Source organism: Mangifera indica, unplaced genomic scaffold (genome assembly GCF_011075055.1).
Source record: "Mangifera indica cultivar Alphonso unplaced genomic scaffold, CATAS_Mindica_2.1 Un_0002, whole genome shotgun sequence".
NCBI lineage: Eukaryota > Viridiplantae > Streptophyta > Magnoliopsida > Sapindales > Anacardiaceae > Mangifera > Mangifera indica.
In genome coordinates, this window is record NW_025401094.1 from 625,651 (window position 1) to 637,648 (window position 11,998).

The following is an 11,998-nucleotide window of genomic DNA, read 5'->3' on the forward strand; positions in this document are numbered from 1 at the left end:
TTTTTTTTTTAATAGATTGTATTGGAAAATTAATAATTTAGGCATGACAATAGGAATGGTTATTTTGTTAGAGAAATAATAAATTATGGAAAAATGTGAATTGTTTTGCAGGAGGAAATTAGAAGACTAGTAACTGGTATGAATGATTTATGTTTCACTAAATCAACAACAAATTATTATTCTTGTTTCAGTTAATTTAATGACTAACAATATCTAAACACACCCCACAATTATCTTTACATTTAAAAAAGGCCAAGGAACATCTTACACTAACAAGGGACGGCGTTAGGCTCCCGGTCGATACCACCTGCCCCCTGTTTCCATTCTGAAGGTAATGGTAGTTAGCTACTAAGCTTCTAGCTTCTGTAATTTTCCCTTTTACTGTATTTGAATACATTTTACGGTTACAAAAATGCAAAAATATTGATTATAATGCAAGATTTTGATGATATTGATTGAAAATGCAAAATTTTGATAATGTTTATTTAAAATCTTAGGGCTTGAAATATGTCCTTATTATGCTGGCATACGTGTGTTCAATATTTGAAAACAGCTGTCATTAGATGTTTCTCTTTGTTTGAATCACAGAAGACAGTGATGAAGCCGGAGATGAAGAAGAAGAAGAAGAAGAAGATGAAGAAGGATGAAAATACATCAACTCAAAAATTAAGCCTTGCTTTCAGCTCCACAAGAACGACATTTTTGTACTTGGCTACTGAATTCCCTAACTCTTGCTGATATAGCTCTAATGCCTATTTAATTTGTCATGTTGATACAATTCTGTTGTTTTTGTCATAGAAAATTGAGGTAAAAACAAGCTTGAAAACAGGTATGTAACAAATTGCCATTTATGTTTTCTCATTAGTGCATTATTTGTAAGCTCAAATGACATAAATTCTTGAATCTAGAAGAAATAATCATGAATGAGAAAGGAGAAAAGGCTGCTACTTGCATCAACAGAGAAGATGGTGTTCCTAGCTTAACTGAGATGAAACTTGCTTTGTTTCAGCCGAGGATCTGGCAGATGCAATGCTAGCAGCCTTACCTTCAGCAACCACTATGTCTGTCTTCCTCAAGGAACATCTCCAATGATGATGACAATAAATTTGTGAGATCTCGTTTGAGAATTCATGATGATGCCACTGTCTTGGGATAGTGTGATAATTTTCCCTTCCATGGCTTTAGTTTTGGCTTTATTCAAAAGTAGTATTTTGAGCAGGGGATGATACAAAAAGTGAACAAGCTATCCACATAAACCAGGATTAGTGTAGCAAAGGCCTTGAGTATTTTAAATATTTATACTATTTGAACAATAATTGGATGTAAAATGCTTTTTTTCATTCTTCAGTGGCTTGATTCCCCCTTGCCATAATCACAACATACTTGGTTTAGATTGATATCAGAAAATTTTAATGGAAAATCCAGGGGAAAACAGAGCATGGAATTGTAGCTTGAGATGAGCATGGAAGTGCAGAATATCAATCCCATTCACATCCCACTGAAAATAAGGTTGGAGTGTTACCTCCGAATCTTGGAGGACCAGAGACAGTCCACGAAGTTCAGCCATTTTTGTTTAATTTATTTGCAGATCTGGTAATTCAGATTGTCCCTCCTTTCTTTGTCCTTAAAATTATTATCTCTTTTTATACTTGTATCTTTAAAATGTTACTTTTGCACCATTTTTTTTTTAATAAAGGACATCATACGCCTGCCCAGGTTCTTTCAGTTTATTCAATGGCCCTTGGCTAATTTAATTTCTGTTCTACAGTTTGACATGTCCTGCTATTTGGGGCATTGTTTATGTTTGGGCCATGTTTATTCATTGCATTTTATCTATTTTCTTCCTCTTTTTCTAAATTTTTACTTAAAAAATCTGTGCTCTTTTTTTTTTCGTTTTTGTCCTTTAGTTTTGTCTGTAATATGGTGTATTGTAATTTGAAAAACTTGTTGCAGGCACATGCTCTTAGAATTGCCCTGGAATCAAAGAACTTACTGTCAACATCTATGTTGGAATGAGGTATTGGTACCCGTTTACAGAGGAGGTAGGTTTTAGTCTTCTCACCTTTTTTCCTCACATTGAACTGCCATGTGGTTTATGAGCTTGTATCCTTTTGTTTTGCTAAATGTGATTTCACGGATCAGTTTTTAAACTCTTTTGAAAATAACTGAAAAATAGAAAAAACAAAGACAAAGCAAGAGATAGGTTGCCCTTTTTTTCTATTTGTAGGCTTCTTTCCAGTGTTCAATTGCATTATTTCAGGACAACATGTTTTAACTACTGCTTTATGATAAGAATGGCCCCTTTATATCTAAAAATTGTCAGTGTCCTGATTGTTCAAAATTTCTCTACATTTGGCAGATTAAGAGAGACAAAATTACAAGGCTCGTTGTGCAGCCACTTTATCTGCAGTTCCCTATCTCTACAATTGGGTTAAGCATCCTTGTTCTTGAGAAAATATTTAGGTGCTGCTTCTGTTTTAGAATATTCTCCAATTTCTTGCCTGTGGTAAATCAATTTGTATATCATGAACCATTTCTGAGTGAGAATAATATGTCAGGGAAGATGCATGCCTATCTAAGATGCCTGTTTCTATCATAAGGTCCTGGTATCACCAAGAACGTTACATCAAGTCTATGGCTGACTTGATTCAGAAAGAGTTGGGGAAATTCTTAAATCCTGAGGAGGTGAACTTACTTAGTAGATACTCCTTTTCTATATGGATCTTTTACAGTACAGAACCAGTGTATGTAATAAACTTTGGCTTGCTTGGGTTGGAGTCATTTGATGGAATAAGCTCTGTACAACTTTTTTGACTTCTGTATGTGAAACTACAGGTAATGATCTTCTTTAGTGGCCATGGAGTACCAGTTAGTTTTGTCGAGAATGCTGGTGATATTTACAGAGACCAGATGGAGTGTATCTACCTAACCGTGCGGAACCTGAAAAGGCAAGGAGTTGCAATGTTCATACTCTGGTATACCAGGTTTTACTTTAAAAGAAATCCAACTATGTAAGTTTTAGCTTCCTACTTTCTTGTTTTCCCTAGATTATGAGCACTCCTATCATTAGGTTGGGTACTAAAATGTTTGGTTGGTTATTCTTTGGTTTTTCATTCCTTTCCCCTTCTTTTGTTTCGTTAGAGTCAAGTAGGGCCGATACAATAGCTGAAGCCCTACACTGGTGAAGTTCTTGATGAGCTCAGTCAGAAAGGAGTTATGAGTCTTCTGGCAGTTCCAGTCAGGTGCATGACTAGTTACAAATTTAGCATTTTCGTGTGTCAATATGAGCACTAAAATGGCTATCTACAGAGTTAAATTAATTGTTGTATTTACAAATGCAGCCTTGTGAGTCAGCAGGTATAAACACTGGGAGAGATTGGTATGGAGTGACCGGAATTGGCTCTTGAATCTGGTATTCAAAACTGGGGGCATGTACCTGCCTTCAACTGCACACCTTCCTTCACCATGGTCTGGCAGATGGTGCACTAGAAGCCTTACCTTCAGCAATTGCTATATCTTCCTCTAGGAACAACTCCAATGAAGACAACAATGGCTTTGTGAGATCTCATCTGAGAATTCAGGACAATGCCACTGTCTTGAGATAGTGTGATAATTTGACCAAACAATTGTGTTGAGAATGCTGGTGATCCATGCAAAGACCTGATGGAATGCAGAATTTGGAAAGCTGATGATTTGGCAACGATCATACTCTGGCATACCAGGTTTGATTGTAAAATCAAATTTCATATGTTTTAGCTTGCATCTTTCTTGTCCGCCCTTAATTCTGAGTACTATCGCAACTGCTTTCTACCAACTTTCTTGATCTCATATTTTTTGTTCCTCTTCATTAGGTTGGGCACTATAATGTTTGGTTGCTTAATTCCTGCACTGATGAAGCTCTCCTTGGGCTAGACCAAAGTGGTGTCATGAGTCTTCTGGCATTTGCAGTCTGGTACATGACTTGTTACAAAAATATCAATTTTGTGTGTCGATATGAGCACTAAAATGGTATTAGACAGAGTTAAATTAATTGTAGTATGTATAACTGCAGCTTTGTGAGTGAATGCATAAAAGCCCCTGAAGGGATTTACATGGAGTACAGGGAGTTAGCTCTTGAATGTGGCAATCAAAAGTGGGGATGTTTTCCTGCCCTCAACTGCATGTGTTCTGTCATCACAGATCTGGAAGATGCAATACTAGAAGTATTGCCTTCAGCAACCGCTATATCTTCCCCAAGGAACATCTCCAATGAAGACAACAGTGACTTTGTTAGACATGATATCAAAAATTCTTCAGTTCTATCTTAGCATTCATTTTGTTGTTGTCGCCAAAAATGATACTTGCATTCAAGAATATTGTTTTTTGACAGCGACTAAGAGTAGTATCATACAAGATTTTCAAAAAATGTTGAAGAACAGCTGAGTTTCATATTAACCGATGATTTCAGCATATAAAGTTTCAAACATGGTAATGTAGCTTGATCAAAATAGGAACGACACAGGACTTGAGATAGAGATGGTCAAGCCCAAAGCCCTTAGGGTAGAGGCAAACAGCTCCATTAGATCTATCTCTAGCCATGCATACCTCAGAATTTGTGTCTGGTGTTGAAGTGTTAAGCTGTGAACGACATGATTTTGGTGACAGTGGTTTGTGTTACGATCCCAAATGTAAAGTATAAGACTCAGATCTCCTACCGAAATATATAAACTTCTAGTATGAGATTTATATAGTTTTGGGTTTTTTAATCTCAGTAGTTAGTTTTTAGATGTATTTCTTTTAAAGTTCATACCAATTTGCTGAATGGGTTATGATATTTTAGTTTGCTTCCAATGGTTCCTTGGACAAGCATTTGTCTGGTAATTTCTATTTTGTTTTGCAACTAAAATTATCTTACATTGGGTCGCTGTTTTTCTCAAACTTTGATGCCTATTTAGGGGTGTTTTTGAAAAGAAATAATGCTATGCATCCAAAATGATATGGCATAATGTTATACCTAATGGTATGTTCAATATCTTTTGCAATTCATATTGTCTATTATCATTTTTGCAAGATATCCCGACTATATATTCTAACTAGGGTTGCGAATAAATTAAGTCACAAGTAGCTTAATTGTTGTTAAGCTAAACTTGAGCTCACTAACTCTCAGTTAAAATTTTGAAATTTTGGACTTACACTCTTCAAATATTACATTTAAACTTTTAATAAGAGGGTAATTAATAAATTTATAACTTATGATATTTAACTAGCATTTCCTATCTAGAGCTAGAGCCGACATGTTCTATTTCATGCTCGAACCTCCCTAAAACCCAATCTAGTATTAAAATAACTTGAGTAAATCTAACTTGGATATCTATTACGTTAGATACTTCTTTATTTTTAGTTGTCTGACAAGATGAAATATTCTAACATTCAATACATAAAACGATCCATCTAAACTTATATATGACTTATTTGGTCAATCTAAAATAGGGTTTAGTTTTTCTTATATTACTCATAAATCCATTTAGGTTTTGACAAAAGAGTTTAACTTCTTTTAACTCAATCAATTATATTCAAACTGGTTTTAGATCAATGCTTATTAAACGGGTTTTGGATAAACGCCTATTAGGTCTTTGGATCTCCTAATACTCTATTTGAAAAATAAATCCTTTGACATTTATTAATTACAAACTTTTTAATATTTCTCATAAGTGGAATACATTATACTAAGAATAATAACGTAATTCTACAAAGATTAAAAAGCTGCTTCCTAATCTGAATTGTAATCTTTATTAGCTTATAAATACAAGATTTTGAAGATGAAGTTAGCTCACTGAAGGAGAAATTTGTGAGATCATCATGGAGCTTGTCTTTGGAAATCTTTTAGGGTATCATTTTTGGAAGGTATCATATTGTTTGACCTAGTCCTTTATTAGGTATTGGGATATTAATATTCCTTTTGAGTCTCATATATTTAGACTTGACAATGGGTTGTCTCAAGGCTAAAAAATCCTGACCTGAGGGGTATAATTGTAAAAATATGGGTTATGCGTCAGGGCCTATGAGGAAGGCCTATGGGCCTGCAAACGTATAAAAAAAATTAGTTTCTGATTTACTGGTCTATCAAAATATCCACATAAACACAACCCAGAGGCTAAGGTTGACCTATCAAACTAGACACACCTGACCCATTGTCACATTATACTAAATAAAATAAAATAAAATTTACATTAGCTACGATGATATTACCTTTCTAAATTTAAATTTGTGAATCCAATTTTAGAAAAAAAAAAAAGAAACAAAAGAAGTCAATTTAGAAAGCAAGAAAAACACAAAATATAGGATTTTGTAAAGAACAGGCAAAAACAAATTTATAGAAATTAACAAATGAAAAATGGCAATCAAGATTTAAAAAAAGTATCTCCATAGGATTCCTTATTTTAAAATTTTTAATAACATCCAGTTAAAGCCAAGATCAAAGAATAATCTCCCGTTTCTCTAAAATTCTTCACATAAATTTCATCGCTTGGAACATTTGTTTTTTAGCCAAGGAATTTTACTTAAGTTTGGAAACCAGGGCTGCTTTTGTCCCGGTTTCTTTTGCTTCCGAAAAATTCCTGCAGTAATTATGGAAACAGAGTCTGTTTCCTGGGAGAGTGGCGTCCTGAAACTGGTGTATCCTGGAGTCTTCGTCCAGCTTTACAGGACCCAAGAATGGCTGCAGAAGTCATGATACAAAACCCCAGACACTGCGTTACCCACCCGGATGTGTTCAAGTTTCCCTGGATTGTGGTCCTGATTCGGTTTTGAAGCCTGGACGAGTCTTTTATGTTGTTCCGAATCACACACTTCGCCAGTTGATGCAATCAAAAGGAGGGTCGAGACACAGGGCTTTTTCAGGGAAAGATTATTCTTCCCCTGGTTCGAAGGTTACTTCTTGGATGGAATCCTGTATTGATGGAATGGATTTATCTACTCGACGATAAAGGCATGGTCAGATGCATAAAGAGCAAGATTCGAGTGAAGTTTCCTGCAAGCTAAGCTATAATTTTCATCGGCTTGTGAAAAATGGAAACCCTGTGGTTACAGAAAATAAAATGAACACCAGGTGTGAAGATTGGTCTGAAGACTTTTCAGAAGATAATCAGGATTATTCTCCAAAGAAACAACACAAAAACCAGCAACCAGAGCAAGAAAATCGTTATGTCAATTTGCTCCTGGAAGACAAGCCTTTGTTTTCTGAAAAGCATGACAGCAGAAGAACTCACAAAGTTCATGATTTCTTGCCAAAATATGACTTAAAATTAGACCACAACTCTTCCCAGAAGATCACAATTTTGTGGAAACTTGGTTATACCCTCAACTTGTATATATTTTATAATATGCTTGACGCTATACACAACAATATAGGGAATTTTTTTTCTAAGAAATTCAATACGTTTAATATTGGTATTGAATTTCCTAACTCTTGTTGATGTAGCTCTAAATGCCTATTTAATGATAATGACACTGATACTCTTACTTACCCAAAAAAAAAAAAATGATACTGATACATTTCTCTATCGCCACTACTGGATCAAGCATCTGTTTTCTGGAGAGAATATTTAGGTGCTGCTTCTGGTTTAGTATATTCTCTAATTTCTTGCCTCTATGTAGTAAATCCATTTGTATATCATAAACCATTTGAGAAGAATAATATGTCAAGGAAGATGCATATATATATGTGTATATATATATATATATCAAGGATGCCTGTATGTAACATAGGGTCCTGGTATCAACGAGAAGGTTACATCAAGTCTATGGCTGACTTGCTTCAGAAAGAGTTGATTAAATTCTCAGAGCTTTAGGAGGTCACGATATTCGTTATTGCCTATAGAACCTGAAAAGCCCAGGAGCTAACAACGATCATACTCTGGCACACCAAGTTTGACTGTAAAACCCAATTTCAAAAGTTATTAGCTTCCACCGTTCTTGTCTTCCCATAATTATGAACACTGTCACAGCTGCCATCTATCAACTTCCTTGATCTTAGATTTTCTACCCTCGTCACTAGGTTAAAGTTTCGTTGGTTAATTCCTTGGAATTTTCATTTATGTCCCCTTCTTCTGTTTTGTTAGAGCCGAGTAGGGTTGGTACAATGGTTGAACTCTTACACTGATGTAGTTCTCATTGAGCTTGGCTAGAAAGGTGTCCCAATTGTCTTCTGGCAGTTCCAGCCAGGTACATGACTAGTTACAAAAATAGCAAATTTCGTATGTCAATATGAGCACTAAAATGGCTATCTACAGAGTTAAATTAATTGTTGTATTTACAATTGCAGCTTTGTGAGTGGGCACATATAAACACTTAAAAAGAGATGGACATGGAGTATAGAGAGTAGGCTCTTGAGTCCAGCATTCAAAACTGGCGACGTGCACCTGCTCTCAAATGCACATCTTTCTTCATGAAGGATCTGGGTCTGGCAGATGCTGCACTAGAAGCCTAACGTTCAGCGACTGTTGTATCTTCCTTAACAAAGTTTAGTGAATCTCAGAAGACTTTGGTTATGGAGAACAAATAACACAAAGCTTAATAAATTGTTTTTGAAAATAATCTTGACATGATAACAAGTGATGTCTTCTTAAAAAAATATTTAGTCAGTCAGAGACAAATTATCTAAAAATCTGGTTTGTTTTGCAGAAGGAAATTAAAAAGCGAGAATCTAAATGGGCATGAATCATGTTTCAATAACAAATTATTATTCTTGTATGAGTAGTCATATTTTATAGTAATCTAAAGATTTTATAATTGTATCTTGTGAGTTGAAGCAAGTACAAGTACGATATAATAAGAGTCGGATTTCTGTGATCCTATAGACATAAAAGGGGCAGAGTATCATACATTTAATGTCTGAAGAATAATATTGTTTTGTAAATAAATATATTGTTTTACAAAATATTGCTAGTGCCAACGTTTGAGTTGATTATGGCTGGGGTGGGCATGACATTACTTTGTCACCTTCTCGACACTGGGCTCGAAATCAGGAGGGTAATGTCCCATTTGACTAATGTAGTCGAACAAGACTGCGGCGCATCCTGTTGTTGGGTCGTTAATTGCATTGACATAAGAGCAAGCCCATTCCTTAAAATCCTTACAACAGCTAGTGGCTGGGAACTTTGGTCCTTTGCACTGGGTTGTGAGGATGGTGAAATCTAGAGACTTAAAGTCCGCAAGTAGGGTCGGATTTGAGTCGAGCCCGAGCTCAAGCGATCCCAAAACGAGTCACACATAAACGAGCTCAAGCCTGAGTTTGAGCTTTAAGCCAAACAGCTTGGCTCAGCTCACGAGCCAAGGCAGCTCGCCCATTCTCATTTCTCAAGCTGAGTGGGACGTCGTCCTTCTAGTCTTTTAAAAGAAGAAGCTAGATTGAAAGACTGAAAATCCCATATGACTGTGCATGTAATACCCTCAGGTATATTTCAGAGGCAATTATGTCTTTTGACCCTGTTTTGAGATTTTTCCCATTTTAAATATATATATGTATGGGTGTGCTTTTTTATATACATATATATATATATACATGTATGCATAAATAACTATATATATATAAATACAAAAAGTCAAAAAGGGGAAAACAAAAAGAGAAGGAGATAAGATAAAGGGAGAAAAGCAAAAGACAAAACCAAGACTTTTCCATCATTTTCATTCATATTCCAGCAGCCAGTTCATATTCCAGCAGCCATCATTCTTCATACTTTCCTTTGTTTTCTTGAAGAAAAAAAAGAAGGCTTTGAAGGAATTTGGAAGAGAAGAAAGAAAAGAAAAGAAAAGAAAAGGAAGCACTTGGAAACTTTGGTAACCAAAGATCTCCTTCCTTCTCCTTTTAGTTATGTTTATATGCATGTTATGTGTATATATTAGTGTGTTTTGATATTGATTTAAAGTGATCTTGGTGATAAAGGAAACAAAACAAAGAGAAGGAAGCCAACTTTCAAAGATTTGGCTTGAAACAAGGTAAGGGGAATCATCCTTGATATGTTGCATGTTTTAGGCTTTTGATTCCTTGGATTTATGTTATAAATGATGATTTTGAAGTTGAGAAATGTGGTTTTGCCATTTGGGATGTCTATGTGTATGATTTTGTGCATGGTAGAAAGTTGCATAATATTTACAGTTTTTGCCACTGAGTTCGTCCCATGTTTTGGCTGCCTTATCTATTGCATTATGAGTGCTATTATATCTTTTTGGAAAACTCTTTGAATCCTCTTTCCAATGATATATAGCTTGTATGAATTAGAGATCATTTGAACTGTTAAATATTGCATGAACCTCAAGGACTGTTTTATTAAATAAACAGAGGAGGCAGTTTTGCCACTGACTTCATTTTATGTTTTGACTGTCTTATCTAAGGATATATGAGTGCTATTATATCTTGTTGAAAAGCTCTTTGAATCCTCTTTCCAATGATATATATCTTGTATGAATTGGAGATAGTTTGGACTAATAAATATGGTATGAACCACAAGGACTGTTTTACCAAATAAACAGGGGAGGCAGTTTTTGCCACTGAATGTATCTCACGTTTTGACTGCTTTATCTAATGAATTATGAGTGCTATTATAGCTTGTTGGAAATATCATTGAATCCTCTTTTCAACGATATATAGCTTGTATGAATTAGAAACCGTTTGGGCTGTGAAATTGTATGAAAAAGAAGGCTGCCCAGTAAATGACTGTTTTGTGAACAGTATTTCGTAGTTTTGGGCAGGAAAGAAACAAAGAAAGGAAGAAGAAAGGAAAGAAAGGAAAGAAAGGAAAGGAAAGAAAGGAGAAAGAAAGAAAGAAAAGAAGAAAAGAAAAAAAAAAAAGAAAGAAAAGCAAGAAAAGGAATTTGGGGCTCAAGAGTAATGTCTGGTGGGTTATGAATAAATTTAAATGGAAGCAAAATTAGTAAGATATAAGACCCGCATGCATGCTATAAACTATGAGGGGGCACTTTACACTACATTGCCCACAGTAGGGCACGTCCGCAGTAGGACACATCCGTAGTAGGACATAGACCCACAGTAGGGTCTGCTTACAGTAGAGCATGCTCGCAGTAGAGTTTGATTCAGATTCAAAAATGGTGTAGTGAGAGAAAAGAAGAGAGCTTGAGCTTAGAAAAGTGCCAAATCCCTATAGTTAGCTTCCAGAAAGTATCAAATAGACACTAGATGGGACAAAGTATGACCCAAATAGTAAAGAATGAACTAGATTACCCCTTTAATCTCTTATAGAGGTTACGATGTCAGGTTGAGTCCCGAGAGTGGGACAGGAAAGGAAATAGTTTATTGAATTCTTTCCCCTTACTGAGTGTTCTTATCACTCACTCCCTTTTCTTTCCTGATTGCAGGTACAGGTGATCGAGGTAGCTGCGAGGTAGGGTCAGGTCAGCGTAGGTAGATCCGGCTGGAGCAGGTTATCTCTAGTTTATATTACATGCATACAGTGGCATGTTCTTGTCGACTTTTGACTTTTTGAGATTATGGTACAGTTGCATATGATTACTCCCTGTTTTCAGATACTTTCAGATGAGTTTTCATATGAGTATATACATCTTTTGTTCGCTTCCAGAATTTTCAGTTTTCTTGGAATACTTCCTAAACGTTTTTAATGATGCGTTTATTTTAAAGTATTTTTAAAAAGAAAAAAAAAATAGACGCTCCGAATATTAATTCGTAACATTTCTCCTTCGGTGGATAGTACTTCTGGGGAGGGGTGTTACAGTGCATCTGTCAGTTCATATATTGTCATATCTATTTTCCATGCAAGCAAAGAGATAGAGGTGAATTGTTACTCAGAAGCAAAAGAAAACAACAAACAAAGCCTCTTTAGTGTTTATTAGACCAAAGAAATGAATTGTATGTTTAAACAGAAACTCAAAGCTAGTTGTGGCTGTGAGTAAATAGTTCATAAAAATTACTTATTTGGATGTGGCAAAGAGAGAAGGAATAAATAGAAAGAAACAAAACAAGAGCCAAGAAAAGATGGGGTTTGAA

At 35.4% G+C, this 11,998-nt stretch overlaps 1 pseudogene; it reads left to right on the forward strand.

The window, feature by feature from the left end:
• The first annotated feature begins 413 nt into the window (after window positions 1–413).
• LOC123205224 lies at window positions 414–4,307 on the forward strand (annotated as a pseudogene).
• Window positions 4,308–11,998: the final 7,691 nt, after the last annotated feature.